General features: G+C 37.4%; 1 pseudogene; it reads left to right on the top strand.

The window, feature by feature from the left end:
- Positions 1-426: 426 nt before the first annotated feature.
- On the top strand, positions 427-602 carry LOC113921039 (annotated as a pseudogene).
- The last annotated feature ends 6,659 nt before the right edge of the window (positions 603-7,261 follow it).

The raw sequence follows: 7,261 nt of genomic DNA, 5'->3' as shown, positions 1-7,261 counted from the left end.
TTGTTCTTCTTTTTGTAGTTCCTTAGGTGTAAGGTCAGATTGTTTATTTGAACTTTTTCCTGTTTCTTGGGGGTAGGCCTGTATTACTGTGTCCTTTTTAATTGAGCTTATGAACAGCCTGTGTTTTAACCTTTGACATAGTGATGTTCTTTAAGACATATTTATTAACAGATAAAGTAGGGAGGCAAGGAGAGGTTATTTGACCTAGATCTCTAATCAGTATTATCAGCAATCATGTTACTTATGTGAACTAATACAACCATTTGCTGGGCAATCTAGGATTTCCTAGGTTCTAGATGAACATATTAGAGTTGCTGTAACCACCATTCCAGAGAAGCAGAAGGATCTGGGTAGAGTCCCTTGTGGGAAAGGTAGTATCACTGAAATGCTGTGGATGGACTGTTAGAGAGAGTGGTCAGGGCCATGCTGTTCAGGTATCTTTGAAAGATATCTTTTTGAAAGGACTGCAAGGAGGAGGTTCAGTGTTCTCTCCTGAGCATGAAGCTGGCTTTAGGTGTTGCTTCCACAACTGCCTATTGCCATTGATGATTGTTCTTTTCTTCCTTTGGGGGAGTAAGGGGAGAGGGCACAGTCTGAGTGGTTTCTGTTGAAAAAAAAGAAAAGAAAGAAAGAATGGAAAGATGAGCTAGCTATTAATTAGGTATCACCATGCTAACAGAAATAGAAGTGGGGGTTGTCTTGAGCCTGTCGGTGGAGCAGTTTCTGGAGATAACAATGATGATAAAATATTTTTTGAGAGAATGTGCCCACTGCCTATCAGGTTTTGTTGCTCATTGCAAAAAACATAGGATGTCAAGGAGCCTAGCCTTCTGGTTTTGTGTTCTATATATCTGTATGCATTTTAGTAAGCCAGTTAACTTTCTTATAAATTATTTTCTTCCTTTATTTAATTGGGAGAAAAATATCTGATCTCCCACACTTAACAAATTCATTTATTAGAAAAAGAAAATAAAGGATCTGAAAATGTTCTAAAAACTTAAAGCACTATTGTCACTGATATATTGTTATATGGGAGAGACCATCTTGAAATTTGACCACTGTTACTAAATGGTCACATTAACACTGGAGTTCACAGTAAGTCCTATGCATTTCATTCTGAAAAGGTTAGGAGAATACTGATGAGTGCTTCTTGTTGAGCTTGGAAGTTAATAACACACTAAAACCTACTATTAACACCCCCAAAACTGCAAAACGTGTATACTTGGCAATAGGTTTTGCCCAGTTGACATTGAGTTATTTTCAGCTGGCTGAACATGGCTAAATTTTTAACTTCATATATTTTTAAAATTAAAAACCTTTTTGAATGTTTTTAAACAAGATCATAGTTAGTCTTTTATTTCAACCAGTCTAATTAGCTAATGGAGCAAGCTCTAGTGGTAGGCTGAAGGAAAAGGTAACAAAATAATAAGGTAAAAATATATTTCCTAGTAATTAGTGCGTCAGATATTTTAGTCCTCACCAGATACTTTTAGACATTCGTGTCTGAATGACTATTTTAGATTAGTAATTGCTTCATTTTTTTATCTTGACATTAAACAGATTATTTTTCAAGATGATTTGCATTATGTCTTGATGACAATGCAACTAGTTCAAAGTATGTTAGTGTGATTCTGATCTTACAGTTGCTATAAAATATAATTTAATATGAGGGTACATACCTCAATATCATAAAAGCCATCTATGAAAAACCTACAGCGAATATCATTCTCAATGGGGAAAAGCTGAGAGCTTTTCCCCTAAGGTCAGGAATGCGGCAGGGATGTCCACTATCACCACTGCTATTCAACATAGTATTAGAAGTCCTAGCCTCAGCAATCAGACATCAAAAAGAAATCAAAGGCATCCAAATCGGCAAATAAGAAGTCACTCTTTGCAGATGATATGATATTGTATGTGGAAAACCCAAAAGACTCCACCCCAAAACTGCTAGAACTCATACAGGAATTCAGTAAAGTAACAGGATATAAAATCAATGCACAGAAATCAGTGGCATTCCTATACACCAACAACAAGACAGAAGAGAGACAAATCAAGGAGTCAATCCCATTTACAATTGCACCCAAAACCATAAGATACCTAGGAAAAAATTTAACCAAAGAGGCAAAGGATCTGTACTCAGAAAACTATAAAATACTCATGAAAGAAATTGAAGAAGACACAAAGAAATGGAAAAACGTTCCATGCTCATGGATTGGAGGAACAAACATTGTGAAGATGTCAATGCTACCTAGAGCAATCTACACATTCAATGCAATCCCCATCAAAATACCATCCACTTTTTTCAAAGAAATGGAACAAATAATCCTAAAATTTGTATGGAACCAGAAAAGACCCCAAATAGCCAGAGGAATGTTGACAAAGAAAAGCAAAGCTGGCGGCATCACAATTCCGGACTTCCAGCTCTATTACAGAGCTGTCATCATCAAGACAGTATGGTACTGGCACAAAAACAGACACATAGATCAATGGAACAGAATAGAGAGCCCAGAAATGGACCCTCAACTCTATGGTCAACTCATCTTTGACAAAGCAGGAAAGAATGTCCAATGGCAAAAAGACAGTCTCTTCAACAAATGGTGTTGGGAAAATTGGACAGCCACATGCAGAAGAGTGAAACTGGACCATTTCCTTACACCACACACAAAAATAGACTCCAAATGGTTGAAAGACCTAAACATGAGACAGGAGTCCATCAAAATCCTCAAGGAGAACTCAGGCAGCAACCTCTTCGACCTCAGCCACAGCAACTTCTTCCTAGAAACATCGCCAAAGGCAAGGGAAGCAAGGGCAAAAATGAACTATTGGGATTTCATCAAGATAAAAAGCTTTTGCACAGCAAAAGAAACAGTCCACAAAACCAAAAGACAATCGACAGAATGGGAGAAAATATTTGCAAATGACATATCAGATAAAGGGCTAGTATCCAAAATCTCTAAAGAACTTATCAAACTCAACACCCAAAGAACAAATAATCCAATCAAGAATGGGCAGAAGACATGAACAGACATTTTTCCAAAGAAGACATCCAAATGGCCAACAGACACATGAAAAAGTGCTCAACATTGTTTGGCATCAGGGAAATCCTAATCAAAACCTCAATGAGATACCACCTCACACCCGTCAGAATGCCTAAAATTAACAAGTCAGGAAACGACAGATGTTGGCGGGGATGCGGAGAAGGGGGAACCCTCCTACACTGTTGGTGGGAATGCAGGCTGGTGCAACCGCTCTGGAAAACAGTATGGAGGATCCTCAAACAGTTGAAAATAGAGCTACCATACGATCCAGGAATTGCAGTACTGGGTATTTACCCCAAAGATACAAAGGTAGGAATCCGAAGGGGTTCGTGCACCCCGATGTTTATAGCAGCAATATACACAATAGCCAAACTGTGGAAAGAGCCAAGATGTCCTTCGACAGATGAATGGATAAAGAAGAAGTGGTATATATACACAATGGAATATTATGCAGCCATCAAAAGGAATGAGATCTTGCCATTTGCAATGACGTGGATGGAACTGGAGGGTGTTATGCTGAGTGAAATAAGTCAATCAGAGAAAGACATGTATCATATGACCTCACTGATATGAGGAATTCTTAATCTCAGGAAACAAACTGAGAGTTGCTGGAGTGGTGGGGGGTGAGAGGGATGGGGTGGCTGGGTGATAGACATTGGGGAGTGTATGTGCTATGGTGAGCACTGTGAATTTTACAAGACTGTTGAATCACAGATCTGTACCTCTGAAACAAATAATGCTATATATGTTAAGAAAAAAAAAAGAAGAAGAAGATAGCAGGAAGGGAAGAATGAAGGGGAGTAAGTCAGAGGGAGAGATGAACCATGAGAGACGATGGACTCTGAAAAACAAACTGAGGGTTCTAGAGAGGAGGGGGGTGGGGGGATGGGTTGGCCTGGTGATGGGTATTAAAGAGGGCACATTCTGCGTGGAACACTGGCTGTTATGCACAAACAATGAATCATGGAACACTACATCAAAAACTAATGATGTAATGTATGGTGATTAACAGAATAATAAAAAATTATTAAAAAAAATAAATCTACTTTTATGTCTTGCAGGAAAAAAAATGAAGGGGGGAATCAGAGGAGGAGATGAACTATAGAGACTACGGACTCCGAGAAACAAATTGAGGGTTTTAAAGGGTGGGAGGATGGGGGGGATGGGTTAGCCTGCCAGTGATGGGTATTAAGGAGGGCACGTATTGCCTAAGCACTGGGTATTATACTCAAACAATGAATCATGGAACACTACATCAAAAACTAATGATGTACTCTATGGTGACTAACATAACAACAATAAAAAATAAATAAATAAATAAATAAATAAAACACTCCTAGCCTAGAAACCATTTTCTCCTGCCATAGAGATTTTTACTCTATTGTTGGTTTTGGCCAAATTATCATAAATTGCATCATCTTTGAACCAGGGTGTAATTATACAGTCATTAAGCAAATATTTACCAAGTACAGTTGTGGCTTTGGAGATAATAGAAAATAAGACAGAAAATGTCCCTATACCTGTGAGCCTTTTAGTCTACTGAAAGAGAGAACAAATAGTAAATGGATAAATAAGGTAATTTTAGCTAGCGTTGAATTCTACAAAGAAAAGTACCCAGGGCAATATGATGGTTAAAGAACATTTTGCTAACACCAGCGCTGAGGCCTAAAGGAAAATAACGTATGAACCCTGCACACATCCTGTGCTTTAAGAAAAGATTAGTGCTCACACAAAGTGCTATGACCAGAAGACTTTGGTGTGCTAGAGAAGCAAGAAGGTCATTGTGGCCAGAGCACTAAACATTAGGAGATAGGTCCAGAAAAGCAGTCTGGGGACAGACCACCATGACCTTCTAAGTCTTGGTAGGGGGTCATTTATTCTAAATGTACAGGAAGCTCCTGAAGAGTTCGAGTGTAGTGGTGACTCATTTTGTTTTAATTTTTAAACATATTTCTCCTGCTACTCTGGGAAGCACAGATTGTAGGCAGACAAGAGCAGAAGCAGAGACCCACTGAAGTTACTTGCAATACTATCAGTAATAATGATATTTGAATGTTTATGCTTGCAAAGCATAGCGTTATCTCATTTAACTACAAAATAGCCTATTTTTTTTTATTTATTTATTAGAGAGAGAGAGAGTGAGATTGAGGAGGGCCAGAGGAAAAGGGAGAGAGAATCTCAAGCAAACTCTGCACTGAGCCTGGAGCCCAATGCAGAGCTTGATCTCATGACCCCAAGATCATGACCTGAGCTGAAACCAAGAGTTGGCCGGTCAACTGACTCCACCACCCAGATGCCGCAAAACAGCCTATGTTTTAAGTTACTATCATTGCAGTTTATAAATGAAGCCATGCACAGGCACTAACCTTTCTGAGATTGGCTGTAGCAACTTTTTACTAGATATGTCTTCTGAGACAAGCGAAAGAAAAGCAAAATTGAACTATTGGGACTACATCCAGACAAAAAGCTCCTGCACAGTGAAGGAAACAATCAACAAAATTAAAAGGCAACCTTTGGAATGGGAGAATCTAATAAAGAGTTAAATCCAAAATCTATGAACATATCTGATAAAGAGTTAAATCCAAAATCTATGAAGAACTTATCAAACTCAACATGCAAAAAGCCAATAACCCAATTAAAAAATGGGCAAAAGACATGAATAGACAGTTTTCTAAAGAAAACACAGATGGCCAACAGACACATGAAAGATGCTCAACATCACTTACCATCAAGGAAATACAAATCAAAACTATGATGAGATATTATCTCACACCTGTTAGAATGGCTAAAATTTACAACACAAGAAACAGCAAGTGTAGGGGAGGATGTGGAGAAAGGGCTCTTACACTGCTGGTGGGAATGCAAACTGGTGCAGCTGCTCTGGAAATCAGCATGGAGGTTCCTCTGAAAGTTAAAAATAGAATTACCCTAAGATCCAGCAATTGCACTACTAGGTATTTACCCAAAGGATACAAAAATACTTATTCAAAGAGGCACATGCACCCCGATATTTATAGCAGCATTATATACAACGACCAAATTATGGAAGCAGCCCAAATGTCCATCAACTGATGAATGGAGAAAGAAGATACGGTTATTTTATATATATATATATATATTATATATATATAATATAATTTATATATATAATATATATAAATATTTTATATATAAAATTTTTATATATAAAAAATAATTTATATATAATAATATATATAATAATAATATATAAATATATATATATAATGGAATATTGCTCAGCCATAAAAAAGATTGCAATCTTGCCATTTACAACAATGTAGATTGAGCTAGAGAGTATTATGCTAAGTGAAATAAGTCAGTAAGAGAAAGACAAATACCAAGTTCACTCGTATGTGGAGTTTGAGAAATGTGTCAGATGAACATAGGGGGGATAAAAGAGAGGGGCAAACCATATGAGAGACTTTTAACCATAGAGAACAAACTGAGGGTTTCTGGAAGGGAGGTGGGTGGCACGGGTTGGAGGGAATGGGTTAAATGGGTGATGGGGATTAAGGAGGGCACTTGTGATGAGCACTGGGTGTTGTATGTAAGTGATGAACCAGTAAATGCTACACCTGAAGCTAATATTACACTGTATGTTAACTAACTGGAATTTAACTAAAACTTGAAAAAATAAAAGGAAATTAAGCCATGGAAGTACAGAGGAACTAAGCAAGGCCCTGTACACCATAAAGTTAGCATGCGATGGAGCCCAAGAAATACGAAGTACCCAGACACTACAGCCTTTTTCAGTGCCACACTGTGCTCATAACTTTGAATTTATATTTATTAGAGTTGGCTATAACCGAATTAACAATATTAAAGTCTTCAAAAGTAACCTTCTTTTGTGAAAACCAGTGATGGTGAAAAATGCTAGAGATAGAAAATACTAACATTTACAGCAATGAAGTGTGAGATGAGACAGTGAATAATCAAACCTTAAAATTTTCAGGACAAGCTGTTTCCTTATGAAAGATTTCCCTTATCTATATTTTAGCCAGCATTTATATATCTCACCTCTGTTTTCCTTGCAAACATCTATTTTAAGCCATATATGCATACAGAATGCTAGATTATTTGAAATTTCAGTGATCTCATCTTAAAAGCTTAGAGAGTCCAATATAGACGTTCCCCACATAAAAAGATTAAAATATAACTTTACTCCAGTGACTCTTCAGCCAAGAATTTTTCTTTTTAAAGCA

This window comes from Zalophus californianus, chromosome 3, assembly GCF_009762305.2.
Source record: "Zalophus californianus isolate mZalCal1 chromosome 3, mZalCal1.pri.v2, whole genome shotgun sequence".
NCBI lineage: Eukaryota > Metazoa > Chordata > Mammalia > Carnivora > Otariidae > Zalophus > Zalophus californianus.
Note: the sequence above shows the minus strand (reverse complement) of the source record. Positions and strands in the feature narration are given on the sequence as shown.